We start from the raw sequence: 24,501 nt of genomic DNA on the forward strand, positions 1-24,501 counted from the left end.
TTGTTCTAAAGACTGCATAACTCAAGGCCCATCACTTTCTTTGTGTGCCCATTTGTTACGTGGGTGAGGTGGCTATTATTGTTATGTGAAGCAAGCTCAGCTCCTTTGATGGATGGCCCCGCATCAGGAGTAGGCCTGAGGTTGATTGGATTCTTTTTCACACAAATGCACCCTGAACAGTATGTGTCTGTGACCTCAGAGTGTGCCCGCTCAAATTCAATTTGTTTTTGGCAAATATGCTGTGGTGCATTTATAGTTTTATCAGTTGCTTCTTGATTTCTGTTGGGCTGTGGCTTTGCAAACAAAGACAACCACGATGGTCTATACATATTGGCCTCAGAGAGACTTAACTGATGAAGTTCAATGTGAGGCTGCTTCTGAGGTTAGATTTTTGTTTGTTAAATTTCTATACTGCCCTTCATCCTAGAATCATGGAGTGGCGTACAATTTCTCTAAGTAGCTAAATAGCTACAGCATAGCTATAAAGATACACACACCTGCCTTTTTGAAATGATCAGGTGCTGGTATAAGATCAATAATGCAAGTCAGAACTGCAACAAAAGTTAGCAGAATAGAATACTACTTTCTGGATTCCAACCAATCCATTCAATCTCACACAGTGGCCTGTCAAAAAAGTAAGCATTACATGACCACTGTGCATGCTCAGTCCTATTTTTGTGGGGGGAGTTTCCCCCGTAGTTGTAGTATTCCTGCAGATTTTGGGGCTCCTTTAAACTTGGTGATACCTTTGTCTTGTATGTGGGGGGCTTTACTTTGGCTCCATAAGTAACAGCACTCACCTTCTAGTGAACCATTCTCCATTCTACATTTCTCTGACCAGGTCCATACCTGCTTAATTTCCACAGAAGCTCTAGGGCAAGAGTGGAAGCCTCTTTTCAGCCTGAGGGTCCCATTCCCTTGAGAAAACCTTTCAGGGCTCAGTTGTAGGTGGGGCCACAATTTTCCAGTTATGACATACCTATCCCAAGTCACAATGGAGCTTTAGAGCTCAGAGGTCAACAATCAACATGGTTTTCTCACTGCGTCAGCTGCAGGAGAAATGCTATGAGCAAAGGTAACCTTTGTACATCACCTTCATGTATCTGATGAAGATATTAGATCCTGTCATCTGAAAAGGACTCTTGACACTGCCCAGCAAAATAGGAAGCTTCACAAGATGATTGTGTCCTTCCACAAGAACCTGTGTGGCACCGTCCAGTACGATGGCTCATCCTCAGACGGCTTCTGTATAAAGACCCGTGTGAAACAGAGCTGTATTCTTGCCCCAACTCTTTGGCATATTCTTCTCCCTGCTGATCTCCTGTGCCTTCAGCTGGATTGAAGAAATTCAAGAAGCAATGGGGACTGTTCAACCTGGCACATCTCACTAAAACAAAAGTGTGATGGGTCCTTATCTGAGAGATGTTGTTGGCAGAAGACAGCCTTGACTCCGAGGAAGCTCTACAGAGACTCAACTATTTTGCCCAAGCCTGCAGGGAGTTTTGCCCAACATTCTGGGTCAGGACTTCACCAGCACTCCACCCATCAGCATTGGTGACCACACGCTTGAGGTGGTAGATGATTTCATCTACCAGGGCTCCACCATAATCCGCAACATCTCCATTGATGCTGAGCTGGACAAGCATATTGGCAAGGCAACTACAGCAATGGCTTGCTTCTCCAGGCTTGTGTGTTGAGTACACTGCTTGATGGAAGTGAGTGGTCTGCAATTTACAACCACCAGGTGCAACGCCTCAAGGCCTTCCACATGCATTGTGTCAGGAAGATTTTGGACATCACATGGCAGGACAGAGTCTCAAACAATGATGTGTTCTCCCAAGCCCGCATTCTCAGCATGTTCACACTCCTGTCTTAGTGATGTGTATGCTGGCTTGGTCATGTCTGCAGAATGGAAGATGGAAGGATCTCCAAGGACATGCTCTACAGGCAGGTTTCTTCAGGCACTAGGCCTGTTGGCAGACCAACTGCATTACAAAGATGTCTGCAAATGTGGCATGAAGGCTGGCAACATCAGCCCTGCTATGTGGGAATCCTTTGTAGATGACCACAGTGACTGGAGATGGTCATTCAGGTTGTGCATCCATAGCTGTGACCAGAGAAGGAATGGCCGCTGGAGGAGTGTTGAGAGAAGAAACTCCATGGTGCTTCTGCAGCAGCACAACCAGATGCCTTTATCTGCCCCAGCTGCAACAAACCTCACCTGGAGTACTGTGTCCAGTTCTGGGCACCACACTTCAAGAAGGACACTGACAAACTGGAACGTGTCCAGAGGAGGGCAACCAAAATGGTCAAAGGCCTGGAAATGATGCCTTATGAGGAATGGCTAAGGGAGCTGGGCATGTTTAGCCTGGAGAAGAGGAGGTTAAGGGGTGATATGATAGCCATGTTCAAATATATAAAAGGATGTCACATAGAGGAGGGAGAAAGGTTGTTTTCTGCTGCTCCAGAGAAGCGGACATGGAGCAATGGAGCAATGGATCCAAACTACAAGAAAGAAGATTCCACCTAAACATTAGGAAGAACTTCCTGACAGTAAGAGCCGTTCGACAGTGGATTTTGCTGCCAAGGAGTGTGGTGGAGTCTCCTTCTTTGGAGGTCTTTAAGCAGAGGCTTGACAACCATATGTCAGGAGTGCTCTGATGGTGTTTCCTGCTTGGCAGGGGGTTGTACTCGATGGCCCTTGTGGTCTCTTCCAACTCTATGATTCTAAGTATTTCCTGCATCAGTCTCTACAGCTACAAGAAGGCACACTCCTTCATTGTCTCCCAAGAGAGACGGATGCCAACAACTACTTATGTGCTGAGTAATTTCACCTTTTGTCAGCATCAGTTTTTGAAACCAGCTTTCATGTTCAGGTGGGCAATTGGCTGAAATTGTAATTTTAAAAAAAATCAAATACTTTAGGCAGGTTATTTACTTTAACCTTCCCTCCCCCCCCTCCCAGCATAACTGCCCATACAACAGTCGCCAGAATCCTAGGCCTCATTTGCACTATACATTTAAAGCAGTATCATACTACTTTTAAACAGTCATCAATTTCCCCAAAGAATCCTGGGAACTGTAATTTGCTAAATGTGCTGAGAGTTGTTTGGAGACCCCTGTTCCCCTCCCAGAGCTGCAATTCTCAGAGTGTCAATCCCTCTTCCCATGGGACTCGGGGGCCGCCTTTGGACGAAACATGCATACAATTTGCATCGTCACTCAGTTTTAAGGGTAAACAAGGCCCCACAGGCCCTAAATATAGCTCTATGGAATTTGCTCAGGCCACACACCTGCACCAGATCATCTTTGTGCATTTTTGCCTGGTTGGAATGTGTCCTTTAACTTTAATGATTCCTCTTGCTTGCCTGGATGAACAATAGAGAGGGATGTCCAGGTCTAAATAAACCACCTTGACTCTATAAAGGTACAATTCACATTACAGTGGTACCTCAGGTTACAGACACTTCAGGTTACAGACTTCGCTAACCCAGAAATAATACCTCGGGTTAAGTACGTTGCTTCAGGATGAGAACAGAAATCGCATGGTGGCAGCGGCAGCAACGGCAGCAGCGGGAAGCCCCATTAGCTAAAGTGGTACCTCAGGTTAAGAACAGTTTCAGGTTAAGAACGGACCTCTGGAACGAATTAAGTTCTTAACCCTAGGTACCACTGTAGTTGCTCTGCCCACTTTTGACTCTGGGGGGCCTCTAGGTAGCTCCCCCCCCGGAGGGAATGTGGCCATTTAGCTGAAATATGTTCCCCATCCTTGTCCTAGAACATGACAAGGTACAGGGAAATCTGAGCAGGTATGTATGCCTGTGACTTTGAAACTGTGTGACACCTTTTCTCCCGCCCATTTGGAAATTTCCCATAGAACCGATCTGCTTTTAGAAGGGGGGGGGGGGGTAATTTTCTATGATGGCACAGTGACCGGATTTCTGCATTCGCCGCAGCACTTCTTGCTTATGGGATATTTATGGCTAGGTGACTAAAAGAATGTCTCTAATAGCTATCTAAGGGATCTTATTATTCCCAGAAGGATGGAATGAGTTTTGAATCGCTGTGTTGGATTCCGCAAGTACTTCTGCCTCCCTTGCTAGGCAATGATATACCATAGCGTGCTTTCAATATTAGTGCAATTGATTGGTATTTCACTTCTAATGCTGCCAATAAATTACCTTGTTGGTCTACGATTGTTGGGAAAGGGCTTTTTAAAAAAACACACAAAAAACCTGCTTGTGATTCTGCTATTTTTTATGTGGTGAGGTGACTCATCATGGCAGGACAGTGGCTATTAATAATGCTTTACGTTCCAGATCTGTTGCTCTGTGCCTCTCATGTTCAGGAGAGAAAGAAAGCAGGAAAGGAGCTGCCTTTTTACGGGTTCTGTTTCTGTTGCTTGAAAGAGCAGGAAAAGCCCTGGAGTTTGCCTTCTCCTGTGCCAGGGGAAAAGTACTCAGATAGGAAGCACCTAAAAAAAAAAAAGGAGGCATGAAGAAGCAAGCCTGAATGTAGTTCTAACAAGTATTATTTTATATGTGAAGCGTGCTCATGTGTTTTAACTATCGGATGCCAAGGAGATAAAGAACTACACAACTTTTAGAAGACTTCTGAAGGCAGCCTTGTATCGGGAAGTTGCTAATGTTAGATGTTTTATTATGCTTTTATATGTGCTGGAAGCCACCCAGAGTGTGTATGGGGGTGGGGATGGTAATAATAAAAATAATAAAAATAAATAGCTGCAGGGACCCAAGGGTGTTCATGTACCTTATTTTGGTACACTGGCTCAAACAAGTCATTCATGGACATGCTGTTGCCTTTCTTATTGGATAACTGGTTTGAGTCCTAAATTGTCAAAAAAGCCAGATGATTAACTAAGAAGCGAATTTCTACTCCGCACATGAAATAATTCTCATTTCTAAATGGAGTGACTAGAAAATATGTACTTCTGCATGAGATCTAGTCTTTTCTCTAAATCTAAGGGATGAGACAGTTTTGAAGCTTATCTTGATTAGCACAAGGATGCAGCCAAGAAACTTGGAGAAGATGGTGTGTGTGGTTTATCCATCATGGCAATGAACTATCATGTGTGCCTGTTGCCATCTTTGGTTGATTGTGCCTTTTAATTTATCTGCTACTATTATGTAAGTAATCTTGAGTTAGTTTTGTGTTTTAAAAAAAGCAACTAGTGAGTTCAGTCAACAACAGCAAAAGTTCCAGGCGTAAGGGGCAGCACAGGGGAATAGGCAGAGTAGTTTCAGTGAGCAGGAGATGCTGTGTTTGCATGTGGAATTATCTCCAAATGAAGTAGTTTTGTAGAGATTGATTCTGGGATTTCAGGTAAATCCGCTTACCCTCTTTTAGGGGTGTGGTGGCTTTGCGGGATGCCCAGCGCCTCCGTTCCCGCTGGCGATGCAGGGCTGGGCATCAGGGTCTGATCCCTGCTAGAACGTGAGCTTTGGCTTGTGCTCCCAGCTTGAAATCCTACTCTGCATCAGCCTGCCAAATTGGCCAATGGCAGGCTGGCCCAGAGGGCTGAGCTCTCCAGGGGCGGGCTTAAGGAAGCAATCAGGCTTCCCTCAGTAGCGATGGAGCAAGCTGATTGGGCACCTGGGGCATCGCACATGCCCTGCACCCAGGGGCGGGGTGAGCTGGGGCAGGACACTTCGCGGGGCCTCCGAGGAGTCTGCCCGCCTCTTCCCACTCAGCTGCCCTACAGCTAAGGGGGGTGGCGCCGGCGGGTGGACCGTTAGGGCAGCGTGGAGCCTGCAGGCGCCCAAGCCACCATGTCACTTCCAGAAGAGAGATGTGGTTTGGGCATGCTGCAGGCCCCGCTGTGAGTGCTGCCTGGCGTTTTGTCACTCCCCCTCAGTGGTGACACCCGGGGCGGTCCACCCCCATCACACCCCCTTCCTCCACCCCTGCCCTCATGTCTGCTCCTGGGGGATTTAAAACAGCCCATGCCAGCCCACGATGCCCAGCTCTTCTTTGTTGGATCAACTCATCCATTCTGGTAATTTTGCATTTACAGTGGTACCTCGGGATGCGAACGGGATCTGTTCCGGAGCCCCGTTCGCATCCTGAATGGAACATAAGGCACGACGGCACGCCTGCTGGTTGCGTTTTGCCGCTTCCGCGCATCCGCATGACATCATTTTGAGTGTCTGTGCATGCGCGATTGGCGAAACCTGGAAGTAACACACTCCGTTACTTCCGGGTTGCCACGGAGCGCAACCTGAAAGCACTCAACCTGAAGCACATTCAACCCAAGGTATGACTGTACTCATTAAATTGACCTTTCTATGGTTGCGGTGGTCGCTGTACTAGTGAGGCCAGGTAGGAATTTGCCTACCAAGTGAATTGGCTGTGACCTGGAGGTTTTGCCTACCCCATAGCAATCATCACAACTTTGGCGGTTTTGGCATTGGGTGACCTTAGCCTTGGTTGGAAGGGGGGTGTACCCTCGCTTTCCCCTCCAGAAATAGGGTATCTCGTTAAAGGGATCCATGATGGAGTTGCTTCTGTCCATTTGCCCAGACAGGGGGCTTGGGCATCAGCACTCCTAGAGGCGGGGATCCCTTCAGGGATACCCCTATTTGATGTAAGTCATAGGAATCCCTGCTGCCGGGTTGACCCTGATGTCATTTCTGGTAGGCAGCCCGGAAATAAATGTTTACCCAATGCCTATGCCAAACCATTTCATCTGTTAATAAAGTTGTGGCCTGATTTGATCCCATTCAACTGTGTGGTCTCCTTTATTGGTAGCTCACCTGAGCGGGGGTGGGGTGGGGGAATATGCAGCCTGGGCCTGCAATTTTGTTAAGGAGTACTCAGTTACTGGTTAACCCCCCCCCAAAAAAAAATATGCAAAAATTTATTTGGTACTTATTGGCAGCAGCAAGAATGTTTATGTTGGCACACTGGGTGTAGCAGTATGGTTAAAAGGCTTTGGGACTTTGGTATTATCAGGAAAAATACTAATTGTAACAGATGCAAAACCACAGACAGCCTCTGGTAGGACCAGTTGCTCCATTTTTATCACCTCCTGGAATGAACACAGTTGCAAATACAGCATAGCTTGAAGTTTAAGCGAGGTTTTAGACTTGCACAGAAGTTAGCAACATTTTCCTCAATAACAGGAGCTTTCTTTTCATAAAGATTTCTGTAACTCTGCTTTGGAAAACTCTCATAAAATGTCAATTATAAATAAGGAGGAAATATCTGAGAACACCTGGTGATTTTTTGGGTGGTGGTAGGATAACAATGCTTTTAAAGCAGCACTCTTAATAATCACAGATCAGGACAGGAGGAATTGCATTAAGTTGCTTATGCAAGTTGCAAGGTATTTCAACAAGGCATTTCAGTCTGAAAAGTGTCACTAGACTGTGTTGTTTATGTTGGATGGTTGAACGTTGACCGCTGTGTTCAGGCTCCACACAGGTGTCAATAACAGCAGATTCTTGGTGGGACTGTGAATACAGGCCTGCAGTAGGGTTTTTACTACTCTGAGTTGTACCTAAGACATTAGTGCACAGTAGCTTACAGTGATGTAGAGACATCACCTTGCCAACAAAGGTCCGTATAGTAAAAGCTATGGTTTTCCCCGTAGTGATGTATGGAAGTGAGAGCTGGACCATACAGAAGGCTGATCGCCGAAGAATTGATTCTTTTGAATTATGGTGCTGGAGGAGACTCTTGAGAGTCCCATGGACTGCAAGAAGATCAAACCTATCCATTCTGAAGGAAATCAGCCCTGAGTGCTCACTGGAAGGACAGATCGTGAAGCTGAGGCTCCAATACTTTGGCCACCTCATGAGAAGAAAAGACTCCTGGAAAAGACCCTGATGTTGGGAAAGATGGAGGGCACAAGGAGAAGGGGACGACAGAGGACGAGATGGTTGGATAGTGTCTTTGAAGCTACAAACATGAGTCTGACCAAACTGCGGGAGGCAGTGGAAGACAGAAGTGCCTGGCGTGCTCTGGTCCATGGGGTCACGAAGAGTCGAACACGACTAAATGACTAAACAACAACAACAACAACAGCTTACAGTGTGTGGAGACAATGCACAAGCACTTTCCACAGATTACTCTGAACAGAAAGGAGTAGCATTTTACCTGCTTGTGGCCTCTGGTCCCACGCTATGTACAGATTTGGTGGAGGGCTCTTCCTCACCTACTGCTGCACATGAACTAGGTTCGCAACCAGTTATCATAAACAAGTGGAATCCTGTTCCCCCTTGTCTACCTATTCAAATGAACATGTGAAAAGTGCTACAGGGAATGAAGGCAACTGTTGAATGTCCCATACCCCAATAGCTGCTGCTCGTCAAAGATAATACTAGGTGACCTGATTTCAAAATTAAGGCAGCTTTTATCTAATCATATTTCAAAGATGCAGATCAATGCCCTTCATTTATTCTGGAGCGGCTGCTGGTACCCACCCAGACCCTGATTGGGCTTTTGCCCCTTGCTTACGTCTGTGAAACAAGCCCAGAAATTTGCAGTGAATGGCTGATAAGTGATATGTGAAAGTTGTCTTAAACTTCTATTCTCTACCTTGTTCCTCTGAACTCTGCCCACCACTCTGTGAATACTAACACTGGCCTATAAATTATCCAGCAGGGCTCTGGCACTTAAGCGGCTGGTGTTTTCAGTGGCGTGCATGCATAATCGATCCAGGAGCCTGCCTCTGCTTTTAGCAGAGGCATTTGCAGAAACCTTGGGCTTTCAAAGCTTCCAGCCGTAGACTGCCCATATGAGGTCCCCCTCCTTCATCTTTCCCTGCCATCTCTTTCCGTCCAAACCCTGCATCACTCCCACACCTTTTTCAAAGGGCTGAGTTATTGCTGCTGCGCGTAGAGGAGGGAGATTTTCACAAAGGGTGACGTGGAGGCAACTGACCAGTCTGCAAAGAGACATCTCGTCGTGTGCTGGATTCTATCCATCTTGTTCCATCACTTTTTGGAATCTGCTTCTTGTGCTTCCCATCAATTTCTCCCTTAACATGTGAAGCATCTTTCTCTGCTATTTTTGGGCTTCCTTGGAGAGCTGTCGCTGCCCGCATGAAGCTCCGTGCATCCTCTGGCTTTTATAGGTTGTGGTACAGTGCACAGAGTGGTGGGCTTCTAAGAATGCATCAGGTTTTCCACTTGTTGAGCTGGATTTTGGTACTGCTGAAAGAAAGCCCTTGGGTTGCTGTGGAAAGTTACTGTATTTTCGTTTTGAGGCTTTGGATTAGGATGAGACGATCAGCTGGCTCAAGACTAGGAACCGGTACTGGTATTAAATAAATTGTTCAGACCTTTGTTTAATTCTTTCCTTATAGTTCTCTGTAACTTGACTCATCCCTATGCATGGTAAATGATGGTGATTTTCATGAGTAATATAAACTAAGAGCATGCCTGTAGTAGGATCTTTTTCTTTTGTGGATAAATATAATTCTCAGTACACATTTTGTTAAGGATGCTATTCTGTTTTCTCTAGTCAATCACAAAGATGTAAGTTTCCACCCTTGATTCCTACCTTCCTCAACAGTTTTTCTTTTGCAATTATACATTCCTAAGTATTAAATATTTCCCTTCTTGCAAATAAAATGGGAATCCTGACTGATGTGCTTTACCAAGGAAATTGTGCATCTGGCTGTATACAAAGTACTGTCAAACATACTGAGTAAACAAACTAAAAGGAAGACAATTTTCCTCTACTTTTTCAATTTTAGTTGTTTTGAGTGTTGTGTGTGAGATAATGTGATAGAAAAATAATGCCGCTGAAATAGAGGTTTGTTGCTGCTTTTGTTGGGCTTTTTTTTAAAACAAAAAACCCACCAAAAATTCAACCTGATCTCCCTTCCATTGAATTCCAGAATAAAATTGTTGGTGGCAAATTGAACTTGATTAAAGGTAAAGGGACCCCTGACCATTAGGTCCAGTCGTGGACAACTCTGGGGTTGCGGCACTCATCTCGCTTTACTGGCCAAGGGAGCTGGCATTTGTCTGCAGACAGCTTCCAGGTCATGTGGCCAGCATGACTAAGCTGCTTCTGGCAAACCAGAGAAGCACATGGAAATGCCATTTACCTTCCCGCCGGAGCGGTACCTATTTATCTGCTTGCACTTTGACATGCTTTTGAACTTCTAGGTTGGCAGGAGCTGGGACAGAGCAATGGGAGCTCACCCCGTCACAGGGATTCAAACCGCCGACCTTCTGATCGGCAAGCCTTAGGCTCTGTGGTTTAACCCACAGTTCCACCCGCGTCCCTTTTGAACTAGATTAGCTAATGACAATTTGCATTTTGTGTAAGTAGGTTTCCAGTTTTGAGAGCGTGTGTGTTTCTACGTATCTAGGTGATTAAAGATGCATTTTTAAAAGTGGGTGCAAAGATTAGTCTCGGTGCAGTATTGAGAACATATGTTCATAATCATGTATGGTTCCTGAGTTAGTGTACATAACATTCTGTGAGGCTCATCGAAAGTGACCATAGCCTGATTCAGAAGTAAAGGGGAAATTGTGATTTGTTATGTAAATGAGATGTGCTGAGCTTTGGGTTTGTGCAAATTTCCTCTCCTCATTTTGTGCACTATGAGGAAGAGAATGAAAGCATCTACTGGTTTTAAATTTACAACAGTTACTTGTGGCAGTGTTAGAAACTTTTTTCTGTGAACCCCATGAGACCTCCAGGTATAGGGCGGTATATAAATTAATTAATTAAATAAAAATAAATAGAAACTGATATGTGAAAACTAAGAGCTAAATGGCACCTTAAACTTAGGTTATAGGCACCACAAAGGAATATCTAGGCGTACTTTTTAAATAACAGCAATACAAAGCTGAAAATGAATGAACTGCAGCTAAAATCTTGTTTAAATGGTCCAGTACTCTACTACTCTGAAGACTGCAAAAAACAAACAGGGCCATCTTACCCATAGGCTCTAGGGGTGTGGGGCACCTGGGTGTCGGGCTCTCAGGGGCGCCAGGCCGAGAGTCCAGGGCCTGACTCTGGGGAAGAGCCTGCCCGTTGGTCGGAGTGCCGCAGTGGGCTCTTCTACTGTGGGTGGCTCTACACTGCGAGTTTGGGAGCGACTGAGCCAGCGAGATGCTGAGGCGGCCGGCTGGCTCTGCCCTCCTGCGCGCCTGGGGCTGGGCAACCTTGGTTTCAGATTTGGGCTTGTTCTTGCATGCTGTTTTTTTTTTAAGAACCCACAGTTCCTTGGATTTGGCTGTAGCTTTCCAGTCAATATCCCTTTCACATACGTTTATTCATAAATCTGTTCCATCTGGTTTCTGCATTAATCTGCATTTTTTAACCCCCCCACTTGTTTAAATTAGCATTTTAATCTCAGTGTACACATTTCTAAATATATTTTATCTTAAACGCACGCACACACATTTTGAGCTGAGAGCTGTGTTGCAAAATTTGGAGAGTTGGAATATGAGGAATAATGACATTGCAATCTTTGTATTAATTGAAAGGTGCAAATTTGATTGGTTCACTTAAAGATGCAGACCAAGGGAAATTCTCTACCATCTCTTCCAAGACTTTGTTCTAGCGTCTCTTGAAACACAGAATTGTGTACTTGTTGTTTCAGAAAACCGCAAATAGTCTACCTTTGTTAGGCCAGTAAAATCTCATTTGCCTCCATGATATCTTTCTTCCAGAACAGTTTGACTCAAAGGTCAGGCCCTGAATTAGTGTTTAAACAAAGGCATTAGTCACTTTTACTGATCGTTGAAAGACTAAAGCTAATGCAATTGTATGATTGAATGTGTGGAGCTGGAGCTTCCAAATGGAAACACTTGGGATCTGCTGTTTCCTCATTGACTGCACATGCCTTTGTTCACTTTGCCTTTCTTTCTCCTCCTGTAAAATAGGTACATTGAAGCAGTAGGCTGAGGGGAAGAATTAATAGCTAAGAATGCTTGAGTGGTGCTTCAGTGACAGTCAAGAGCCAATGACTTTGTCCTCTGTGCTTTGTCTCTTACAAGAAATGGAAGGGTATTGCACCGTGGGGAACAAAGGCACAGATAACAGGAAGCAAAAGTAAGCAGGCTGCATGGTGTTTACTGTGTTGCTGCAACATAGAGGCAAAAGCTAAATATGCCCCCCCCCCCCACATTAACATTTTAGAGCATCCTCCTTTGCTTGGAATGTGTGGCTGATAAATGCAGAAACAGCATATGTATGTAATATAAAACAGGTTCAAGCTAACATAGTGCTGTTCATTAATTCCAATGGCTCTACAAGTTTAATGCAGCCCGGTGTGTTCAGTACTTTGTAATGGTGAAATGTCTTTCATGATGGAACAAACATATATTTAGTGGTGTGTGGGGTTTGCATGCATTCTTAAGGCTGGTTGTGAAATGGGCTTCGGTTGTTGCTGCTGAGCATAGTTGGTATTTATTTTGATTTATTTATTACAAAATATTTGTATACACTACAATTTTATTTTAAAATATCAAAGCGGTTTACAGCCATAGTATGGTGGAACCCAAGGTTTTACTTTTTTTTTTTTAAAAAGAAGGTGGTAAAAAAGGTAATCCCAGAAGCCTGAGTTGCCCAGCTTCAACCTCAGTCCTCCAGATGTTCTTGGCCTACAACTCCCATGATCCCTAGCTAGCAGGACCCAGTGCTCAGGGATGATGGGAATTGTAGTCTCGGAACATCTGGAGGGCTGAGGTTGAGGAAGCCTGTATTAGACTCACCGGGAACATACAACATTTTATGAACGCAAAAGTGTTGTTGCTTTTGATACAGAAAACTCTACATGGTTTTTTTGTTTTAAATCAGCTTACCTATTGGGTGGAGTGAGATTTGGGCAGGAGAGAGCTTGAAAACAAACCCTGCTCAGTTCTTGGCACCTTTGTTTAACCTAAGGGCAGATGTCATCTCTTCTTCATCAGTTTTCCATCTTTAAAGACTACTTTTTATTATTCCATTGTGCTTTATTTTGCTGCATTACAATCCCAGTTAATTACTTTGAGCATTGGTGGAATGGTGGGATATTTGTTGTAAATAAATAAATGAGATATATTTAAAATTTGCAGTACTTTTGTGCTGCTTTTCCAGCTCAGAGCAGTTTGCAACCAAGCGATTAAAAACAGTGGTCAGCAATAAGAATGGGAAATTATAACCAGCACAGCAGCAAAGCAATCCAAAGAGAAGAGAGAAAAATCACATAAACAGGGATGGGGATCCTTTGCCTGTTCAGATTTTTGTTGTAGGTCAGCTCCTTGCATCCCTGACCATTGGCTAAGCCAGGTAGGGCTTCTGAGAGTTGTAATCCAACAACCCGTTAGGGGCCAGAGGTTTTCCATCCAACATAGGCCAACTGAAATAAAAAAAAGATGTTCAAGTGGAATTTAAAAGTACCCAGTGCAGGATCTCCCTGGGCGGGGCTTTCCATGCTCTCAATGCTGCTGTGAAGACCCCTTCTCACACATTACCACCAGCTTCACCTCTCGTGGTGGTGGAGAAAATATTATGGATAACATATAGGAACAGAAGATAAGCTAGGCAAAGGATTCTGAAGCATTTTGCTCACAGAAGAATGTCAGTAGGAGTTATTCCTTTTCCAAAAAGTTGGTGTTAGTGGGGAGAGTCTTCTTCAGCTTAAATGGTAAGCAACAACCACACACGAATTAAGTTGCCACACAGGAACAGAGCTGCTCCAGGGATGAATTTAAAGTGCCTTCTATGTGGTGTTTGTTCTGTGCTTTGGTCCTGGAAAGACTATGTACTTTAGTTTGTAAGATTTAACCCCTCGTTGTGTGCAGTCACACATAAGCAGAGGAACAGAGCCCTCATTATACTCATGTATCTCAGTTACTTGTTACTTTTCAGATATATGGGGGGGAGGGGGTAACTCAGTCAAGTGGCATTTTGAGTGGGACCCAACAGTTCAGCTCCATTCTTCCTTCGATGTGCTAGTGCCCTCCTTGTTGAGTAACATGTGAAGACTGCTGCAGAAATGGGGAAGTTCCCAACTCAAATCTTGCCTTGGACATAAACTCTTGAGTGGCCGTTTCGACAAGTTCCCTTTGCTTGGCCCCAGCACCTTATGGAGATAATACACTTCTGCCTTAAACAGCCATTGTAAGGATTACTCCAATAATGTAAAGGAAGTCTTTTGAACACTTTGCTAAGTACTGTTATCAGAATACTTGTCCTTAAAGCAGACAGAGCACTTCTCAAAAAAATAATAATGGAAAAAATGCTGAGGTCTCTTTCCTTCCTCCTCCCCCCCCCCACTTTCTCCTGCTGTGTTTTGTTTACAGAACTTCTTCCATTATAGCTGTCAAAGTAAATTTCTTTATTCACTCCTTTGGACAAATCTGTTAAAGGCTCATTTGGTTAGTGCATGCTCTTGTCACCTCAGGAGACCCAGGATGAAGTGGATCAGAGGTTCCAAACAAAGTAAGTTTGCTGACCTTAGCTTGTCCCTAGAGAGCCTTTTTGTCCCCATCACAAGGCATTTCACAGTTTGCCTTGAATTGCAATCTCTGCTCAGGGGAGGTGAATGAATTGGAACAGCAGGGGGCTGTTGTGAATTAGGATTGATGTGTATTAGCAGTACTGGAAGAAGGAGCAACCAGGTATTCAACAAAAAGCAGAGGGATTTGCAGCTCAGAGCTGAAGTGCAAGAGTCCTCTTGGCTGCCCTAGATTTCCAACCAACTTGAGAAATCCTTAAAAAATATAGTGGAGTGAGTGCTCCCCTCAGTTGTGTGCTGTTTTTGACTTGCAGTGGTGCTTGCAGTTGACAGAGGTGAGCTGACTTCAGTTTTATGTGGTCTACCTACTTTTACCGGTCTCCTTGAAGACATACAGTTGTTTAAAATGGCATAGCGAAAGCTCGTATTTAGGATCCCTTTAACAGCGAAGGCATACACAATTTTCTATTGAGTGTTTCTGAGTATGTACTCTTCCTTAAGAATGTAAGAAGTACCTTATTAATTCTACGTAGTTCAGTCTGTTTTGCCAAAATCCTCAGTGGTGGAGCACATCCTTTGCATGCAAACTGTTTCGGATTCTATTCCTGGAATCTTCAGGTAGGACTGGGAAAGACCTCTGGAAAGACACTCCAAGTCACTTCAGAGGAGACTAAGCTAAATGGACCAGTAGTCAGACTCAGCAGAGGTGAGGAACAATATCCAGTAAGCAAACAGGATCCTGAGTTCCCACACCCCTTGTGGGCTATTTTGACAGCTGGGAAGGGTGGCCCAACTGTCACTTAATGTCACAGTGACATCAGATGACCCACAGTAACACTTTTCCTTTGTGGGTGTGGCTCAAGTTGCAGATGCAGAACAAAGATCTCTTGCACCACTGGCTTGAATTCAAGCTGATGATTGAAAGGAAGAATTGGGAGTGTGCTTGAAAGTCCACTCCCAGTTCTTCCTCATTTTAGTGGCTGCTTGAAATTCCAAGTCTCGGTTTTGTTTTCTGTGCCTGGTATCCCATATGTTGCCAAGTGCAGTGAAAGTGGGTGCAGTGTGCCAAAAATGGCCTGGTAGTCCATATTGGGCCCACAGATCAGAGGTTCCCCACTTTGGGAGTATTGAGTCACATGTTTTGATTGTAAACACTCAATTGGAAATTGACTAGCAGATCTTGGTCTGCTGTCTGCCCACCATTGAGTTATGACAATGCACTGGAACTAGACTTTAGTTAAACACGCAGTCCACCTCTTCCTTCACTAGAAGTTTGCTTTGTGCAACAGTTGATTTATGACTTTGTAACTCAGAGATGAGGAAGCTCTTGCCTTGAGGGCTGAATGCAGCTACCCAGGCCTCTCTGAATGGCTGCTGGGACTCTTCCCAAGTTCTTACTCTTCATCAGCCTTGCTCCATGACATTCTCAAATACATTTGCTTGGCTGGGGTGTGCCCTTGAATGGCAGAAATGCTTCTCACTTGCCAGGATGGAGAGAGATGAGCATAGAAACCTGTTGTTCTTTTTTTAATGTGTGGCTGAGACTGTAGCCCACTGCACAGGGTTAAGAGTTGTATCTCTGGCCCCTGCCCACTTGACTTCAGTCCCACCCATCAATGACATGTGGCTTCTGGAAGGTTGCCCATGTAAATATGTAGCTCTCAGGCTGCTGTAACCTACAAGCAAGTGGGATGATGGCTGGCTGCCCATTACCACCATCTGGAACAAGATGCTTGGAAATCAACAGAGCTTAATTTGGGCCCTGGTTTACTGATGCCTTAGCATCAGTTTTTAATGCTCTCATATATTCCTATTATATATATTATATGTAAGTGCCACCTGAGTGTATGCAGAATGCATTTTCTTCATCACTGAGTAATCGCAGAGCACCATCACACAATGGAGATCAGAGGACTTCCAGATGAGAAAGTGGTGCATCATAATAATAGTTGTGGGGGGCAATTTTAATCAGCATGGCCAGCATGCAGGAAGGGGAGGAGCAGCCCTTCCCTCTCCAGGATTCAGCCATGACTCTCACAAAAATAGCCCCCTGCACTGCTATTTGCCTGGGGGGGGGGGGGAGACTCCCACTGCTGCTTTTCATCAGAATTTTGGCTGGAGAGGCACTCCCTTTCCTGAGTGCAGCAGTCACAATGAAAATTGCCTCCATGCTACTACTAACTCTAAAATCCATGATGTGTTTTTTAGTAATGGATTTAGCACTGCATGTAGTTTGGCCCTATGCCTGGACGCTAGGCTACCCAGGACGAATCTGCTGTTACGCCCTATATCATGCCTGTCCACTTCAGGTACTCTCTAGAATTTCCCTCCCCCAGGTATTTTAGGCCACTCAAGCTTTCCATGTCTAGTTCCTGTCCTGAAACTTTGCTTTGAACATCTCCTCATTCTAACAGTTTTATTCCTGATGGTTTTCCGTGCTCTTTTGAACCAGGACCTTCAATATATCTACTCCAGGATCACTTGGCATGCCTCTCAGTAGGGGAACAACAGGAGGAGAGAGCCATTGTCCACATGTCCTGCTTACAGCCTTCCCCAAGTCAGTCTTGTTGGAAGCAGGATGCTGGGCCAGACGGGCCTTTGGTCTAGATCAGGCATGGCCAAACATGGCCCTCCAGATGTTTTGGCACTACAACTCCCACCATCCCTAGCTAACAGGACCAGTGGTCAGGGATGATGGGAATTGTAGTCCCAAAACATCTATAGGGCCAAGTTTGGCCATGCCTGATCTAGATGGTATTGCAACACAGTGAAGATAAGGGGGCTTTAAACCTTTGCTCTCCATCATGTTTCTGAGCTGGGTCAGGAGCAAGCTTGGTTTCTCCAGCTCCAGAGGGTAGGACTTGAACCAATGGTTTCAAGTTACAAGAAAGATTTCAACTAAACATCAGGAGAAAAACTTTCTGGCAGTAAGAGCTGTTCAACAGTGGCATGGTCTCCCTCGGGAGGTTGTGGACTCTCCTTCTTTGGACCTTTATAAGCAGAGGTTGGATGGCCATCTGTCATAGATCCTTTAGCTGAGATTCCTGCATTCAGGGGTTGGACTAGATGACCCTTCTAACTCTATGAGGATCAGGCCAATAACTCCATATGCCCAAGAATTCCATCGGTGATGGTCTCTGGTGTGACTCTCTTGGCACCCTATATTAGCGCCCTCGTAATGGTGTTGAAAGATGCACAACTATATTCAGAGTGTTTAGTTTTCCTGGAAGTTCTATTTTTCTTTCTCCCCAGAAATGCCTGCCGTCCTTGCATTGGACATGTCTAGAAGGCCTGCACAATTTATGACACACCAAGCTGAAGTCCCTGGCAGGCAGGAAAAAACCCCTGGTATTAGGTAGGACACCATACATGGCTGGTAGGCTGCATTAAGCTGAGTAGGTCACAAAACTGCACAGGCATGGAGGTAGGTGGGAGTTGTGGAGTGCTTGGCCAGTAAGCAGCATGCCCTGGTTTTTAAATGAGAGATGAAGAAGGAGAAAAGGGATAGAATCAAGTGCCTATAGAACGTCTGTGGTGTGACTGTCTTTAATCCTTGCGCTGTAAAGGTTAATGCAAATGTTGAAGATGTATGCAAAAGGAGGGCCTCTGCTACTTCAGGAAAAGACTCTTTAGCAGAAAAGTAATTATTGATCAATGGCTCCCCATCCACTAAAGGTCTCTTATCGACCCATTTCCTATTGCAGTTCATCCGCTCTGCTTTTAATCAGTTAATTCACAGATAAACTTCTCCACGAAGGGAGTGCGGTTGCACTCCCTCCTCCCCGCCCCAACTTGTGGACTAAATAACTTGGAAACGTCTTCATGAGAAACTTGCGTAGGGATGTGCCTCTGAATCTTGCCATGATACTGCCAAGAAGAAATTATTTTTCATTAGCCTTGAAGACCTCTTACTTGAAGGGCTGCTATATACTCACGGTTTTTCCACATGGAAACTGCTTACGTTTAGGAAGAAACGCAACATCCACATGCAAATTATCACGTGGGCTAATTGCACACATGCATGTGCTTTTCTGTGGACTTCGTTTCTACTGACACTGATGATCTTAGTACTTGTAATTGCAAAATGGAGCAGGGTAGATTTCTGAAATGACTTAAGGAAAACTTTCAGTACTATATCCAGAACTGGGCAATATTGTTACATTATAAGCAACAACCATCTGCCCTGAGATCTGTGGTTGTATGGTGCTATACAATTTAATAAATAATAAAATAATAACTCTTCTAGCCTTAATTTTACATATTTTAGATAGGTTTTTTTTTTCAAACGAAAGAGTGGATAACACTTCCCCCCTTCTCTTAAATTTGGCTCAGAATGAATTAAACAACCTTCCTGCCCTCAGATCAGGAGATAGCCATTCTTACTTTGAACTAATACAAGCTAATTCAACCTACTGCAACATGGAACCGCCCCCTAACCGTAAACCTCTAAACTGTACCTTAATACCCATGAGCCTCCAACTTCCCTGAGTTGTAAGTGCAAATTGAAGGTTGCCATATTGTACAAATACAGTGGTACCTCGAGTTACAAATGCCTCAGGTTACAAACACTTCAGGTTACAAACTCCGCTAACCTGGAAGAGTTACCTCAAGTTGAGAACTTTGCCCCAGGATGAGAATGGAAATCGTGTGCTGGCAGTGCAGCGGCAGCAAGAGACCCCATTAGCAAAAGCACGCCTCTAGTTAAGAACAATTTCAGGTTAAGAACGGACCTCCGGAACGAATTAAGTTCGTAACTAAGAGATACCACTGCATTTGCAATGGGTGACTAGTTATGCTGTATCCGTGTACTGTTGCATGCTTGTAGGCTCTGTTCAGACCTTCAGATGAACATGTGGAGGTTGGTGGCAGAGATAGTAGAGGTGATCATGATTACCACTCCACTTCGTGCATTCATAGAACGTGTGAAAAGGTACATTGTATATGTTTTCCTCTAAGCCCCATGATTCATACTATGGAACTGTATTACTAACTATAGTTGGCCTGTTACAGAGTTAGTGGTTTGTGGATTGACACCTTAATTTGTTATTTGTATGCCTTTTTATGGCAGTATTCAATGGTAAAGAATACCAGCACCTCTCTTTTTGCTGCTTTTGGCAGCCATTTTGTGCTAGCACCTGTGGCACGTTTATCAATAAATAAATGAATATTGGCACCTCATTATTATTATTTTTTACCATATATATCATCTCCTGCTCAGCCTCCGCCTCTGCTGGAAAGGCGGAGTGAAGGGGGAGCCCATCGTTCCACGTAACTAGTTCCACTGTCAAAGTGCTCTTTTGCAGTTTTTGCAACTGTTCATCCAAAATATACCATTAGATCTAGTCTTGCCCTTTGGCAGAGGACAAGTCTTTGTCCTTGTCTTCAATGTGATAGCCTTTCAAGTGTGCTATTGTGTGCCCTCTTCTCTTCTCCAGGCTAAACATACCCCGTTTCTTCAACCTGTCCTCATAAGACTTGCCTTCTGTCTTAATTGCCCTCTTTTGAACCTGTTCCAATTTGTCTGTTTCCATCTCATCAGTGCAGTGGCCAGAACTGGACACAGTATCCTAGATGAGGTCTTAACTAGTTTTGTACATGTTTTTTAAAATTAAAAATAGCAACAATGAGGCAAGATTACTGAGTGCAAATATTACATCACATATTGTGCTTTGCTGGTTGCAGTGACCATGGGTTTCTCCTAGATTTAATGCAAGAGCCTTTAATTTAATAAACCGCTTTTACTATGAAATATGCTATAGAAAATTAGAAAAAAATTCCATATTCGTTCCCACATCCAGTTGTATAAAATAAATAAATCACAGTACATATTGCTTAATATTAGGATGCTTTCTTTTTTGCTTCCCCACCCCCATAAAGGACTTCTGCATCAGAGTCTGTGTGCATCAAGCTACAACTGACCTTTTAAACCAAGCAAGCTTGCATGTTCTCAACATGAAGGGACAGCAGACAAGCTTCTGGCTTGAGGCAGAAGATGCTGAAGAAAGCCACATATAAATATCACTTGCAAGTACATGACTTTGCACTGTGAACGAGGGAGGAAAAACAAACCTTTGCTTGCTTTGTCAATATTCGTGACATGTCAGTGAAAAATCCTTTGTTGCTGCCACTTCTACAGAGAGCGAGGAGGAAATACATCTTAATATTTTAGTTATGGAATATAAATTACTCCAGGCCTATTCCTTTTTCTTAGTAGTTTGCAAAGCATTTTATAGGCTGTAGTTTTCAAAGAGCGAATTGGGTTCGAGTTTATATTTTCCTTTAGGAGTTGTAGGAGTTAGTTCTCCCCCGCCTCCACCCCACTGGACCCCATCACCTTTTTCAGAAATTCTCCCAGGGAAAGGGAAGGGATTGAATATTTCTTGGATTAAACGGTAGATCTGCTACAAGGATCAACATTGGTGTCTTGAATTTGAACTTGGCTCCCAGATTTAGGCTTAGTTTTCACAGAGATATTAAACCTGTGGCTGCATTCAGGTGTGGGCATTATTGTGTTCGTTTCCCTGGTCATGTGCTAGGCCTTCCGTTTCAGTTTTGCGTTACGGAACTGTGGCTTTTTGATCAATATACTGCCATATTTTGCTAATTTTTCAATGGTGCAAATTTTAAACATGCAAGTTTTAAAACTGTTTTTATCAATTAAGCCTTGATCCAGCCAAAGCTGAGCACTTTTAGAGATTGCTTTGGATGGGAGAAAGCTAAGCACCTGCTTCACAGTCACACACATATATAGAGATGTATAGCAATGCTTGATGTGGCTGATCTGTTTACTGAGCAATAATAATACACACCCTTAGACTAGGTTATGGAAGGGTTTGGATTCAGTCCCTGTGCCTAGCTCTGCCTACTGAGCCTGGCCTCCCGTTTGTTGTTGTTGTTTAGTCGTTTAGTCGTGTCCGACTCTTCGTGACCCCATGCACCAGAGCACGCCAGGCCCTCCTGTCTTTCACTGCCTCCCGCAGTTTGGTCAAACTCATATTGGTAGCTTCGAGAACACTGTCCAACCATCTTGTCCTCTGTCGTCCCCTTCTCCTTGTGCCCTCCATCTTTCCCAACACCAGGGTCTTTTCCAGGGAGTCTTCTCTTCTCATGAGGTGGCCAAAGTATTGGAGCCTCAGCTTCACGATCTGTCCTTCCAGTGAGCACTCAGGGCTCATTTCTTTAAGAATGGATAGGTTTGATCTTCTTGCAGTCCATGGGACTCTCAAGAGTCTCCTCCAGCACCATAATTCAAAAGCATCAATTCTTCGGTGATCGGCCTTGTTTATGGTCCAGCTCTCACTTCCATACATCACTACTGGGAAAACCATGGCTTTATACGGACCTTACCAGTTGGCATAAGTTTCACTTTGCCACTGCCGACCTCTTTCTCCTGCTTTAATGTGTGGGCGGGAGGCCAGCTGTCCCCAAAATGGGGAATTCCAGGGGATGAGCTGGCCTGGAATCTGCTGGATCACAACCTGATCCTGCTGCCACTGGAGGCACTGGACTTGAATCCAATCTAATTGCTGCACCTGCCTGGAGCAATTGCAGGGATTAGGCAAAAATTTTCTCCACTTCCCTCTTAGTCACTGTGTGCAGCTGGATTGTGAAAATGGTAGTGTCTCCACCTTGCCAGGAAGCTCTGTGTGGTTTGGAGTTAGGACTGCACCCTAGCTCCAACACTTTTACATTGCCGTCCAACATGTTTGAGTACAATGGGACTTACTCCCAGGTAAAATTATACAGAATGCAGCCTACTTCAGTGAAGGCCCATTTTAATTGGGGAGGCTAATATTTTTAAAGGGCCACTTTAACTGTGTAGGTTGTTTTGGGTTATGACGTGTTAATACCACGGGGAATGAAAAAGAAAGTAAGGGGTTGGGCTAGATGACCCTCAGTGCCCCTTCCAACTCTACATTTCTATCATCCTAAAGCTCTCTCCTAAGTTTAAGTTGGGAACATTTTAAAAAAGCTATTCCACACTACTTTCAGCATCTCAAATAGTCATGGATGCTTCCAAGCATTATTTAATATGCTGATAGCCATGTAGCACTGTGGTATTTTAGTGGTATTGTTCCCAGGTAAGTGTACACAAGATTACAGCCCTGGTTTTTCAAGTGACCAGACTTAGTGCTGTATAGGTACAAGAAAATTAAATTAGAACCACATGCCAGTATCCATCAGTATACCCAGTACAGTTTTTCCATGTGGTTCAAATGATAAATCTATTATTTATTTCGCTGCAGCAGTATGTCAGAGAATTTAAATGCTCCAAAATTCTGGAAATTTAAAATTATTGTTCCCACCATTCCAATAATTCTGTCTCCTCTTAGGTATGTGCATTCTTTGCTATATAACTTTCATGGTATTCATAGACGAGTTCTGTGTCTTTGCAAGGAAACTGAGTTACGGCTGCAGAGGGTGGGATAGGTATAGCATTCTTTGACTCTTGCACTCTTAAGTGGTCATCATTAACATTGACTCATCCATTGGGTATACAGGATGAATAATGGAATAGGCTTGTAGGGTGTCCTTATCTTTAAGCTTCAAGAAACAATACATGGGTCTTTCAAACATGGTTAAAGGAATATAGGAAAATGCTTTATATTTAGTCAGACCATTGGTCCATCTAACTTAGCATTGTCTACTCTGACTTGTAGCAGCTCTACAGGTTTCAGGCAGTGGTCTTTCCCAGCCCCACTTGGAGATGTTGAAGGTTGAACCTGTAATCTGGGACCTTCGGTGTGCAAGCAGATGCTCTGCTACTGAGCTATGTCCTTTCCCAAGTGTGGGATAAAGTGTATTTTTCATAATGAGTAAAAGGAGATTAAAAGGTGAAGGGCTGGCCGTTCTGCCCGTTTTTCTAACATGGACCCTTTGATCCTTCAGTGTCTTCCTTTTTAAGATTTCCCATGAATATCTTGTTCTGTCATCCCTCTTGCACAGGGATTTGCTCTTCCTAGCCAATGTTTTGGATATCGGGGCTTGACTCTTTCTTTCTTCTTCTGCCTCCTATAACATCCAGCTTTTCAGAAACAATAATTTGATAAGCCCACTCCAGAGCACATTGAATCTACCTATGGCTGTGCTTAATTAAAGCATAGGAACACGTAGAGGAGATAACACGTTAGGTCTTCACGCAATAAACGAGTTGTGCCATTTCACCATCTGTTTCCTTTAAGATGTTAATTGCTTCCTTGTATTTGTTTTAATTAGGAAGGAATCTTGATTAAAGGGAATACAGAAGGGAAAAGTAAAGGAGGAATAAAAGGTTGTGAGGAGAGTGAATGTGGGCTATTGAGATGGGCAGGAATAATGTGGACACTTCTCAAGACAGTGATTCCCTCTTTTCAACAAGTGTGTTTTGCTATCTAAGGGTGCGCAAATCTGCTTCCCATTTTGTAGCACTTTTGCATCTTTTTAGCCATAATTTTTTATTTGTACTAAATCTGCAAGTTCTAGGGGTTGTCTCAAGGTAGCCAGTCCCCCACCCCAAATTATTCACTTGAAGGTGGGGAATTGGTAGCAGCCTTCTTGGTCCCAATTTGAGAGTTCCGATTTGATGCATGAAATGTTTTTGGAGGGAAGTGGGGGGCAGGGTTGATGCATTTTGTTTTGTTGCTTGAGGCAAAATGGGAAGTGCTACCCTCCAAGTGTCATCCCAGTGTCTCCTCTGTGACACCAGAATCAGCACCAATTTCTGGTGAATTCTCGCGCACTGTGCAATATGTCATGTGATTTCGGTGAGATCTCACTGGAAATCAGTGTCAGTGCAGGTGGTGGGATGCCTGCAGAGGTAGTACCTGAGGCAACAGTTTCACCCTGCCTAACCACTAGTCCGGCCCTGAGAAGGGGACATTTGCCTTTGCAGCTGGGAAGATGGAGTTGCAGCCTTGAACTTCCTTTTTCATTCAATTCTTTTTCTATTTCTTTTTAAACATGTTTTGCCATCAGGTTTAGTGACATGGGCACAGCAGCAGAACTCTGAAGGCTGCCACTATTTCTCCTAAACTGTGTGTTGGTGTCCTTTCAGAAGCACTTTTAAAAGTGTTTTTTTAAATAAGATAAAAGAC

The 24,501-nt window shown here is 44.1% G+C and overlaps 1 protein-coding gene across 28 annotated transcripts in view; it reads left to right on the forward strand.

Moving 5' to 3' along the window:
- NRXN3 (neurexin 3) overlaps window positions 1-24,501 on the forward strand; it is a 1,187,696-nt gene that overhangs the window by 13,630 nt on the left and 1,149,565 nt on the right. The window contains exon 1 of one of the 28 annotated variants that reach the window (XM_083447324.1): window positions 9,258-9,276. The exons of the other annotated variants lie outside the window; for them this stretch is intronic. The gene's annotated coding sequence lies outside the window, so the exon portion shown is untranslated. Of the gene's footprint in view, window positions 1-9,257; window positions 9,277-24,501 lie in introns of those variants that run through there. 28 annotated transcript variants of the gene reach the window in all.

This window comes from Podarcis tiliguerta (assembly GCF_965153285.1).
Source record: "Podarcis tiliguerta genome assembly, chromosome: 1".
NCBI classification, from domain to species: Eukaryota; Metazoa; Chordata; class Lepidosauria; order Squamata; family Lacertidae; genus Podarcis; species Podarcis tiliguerta.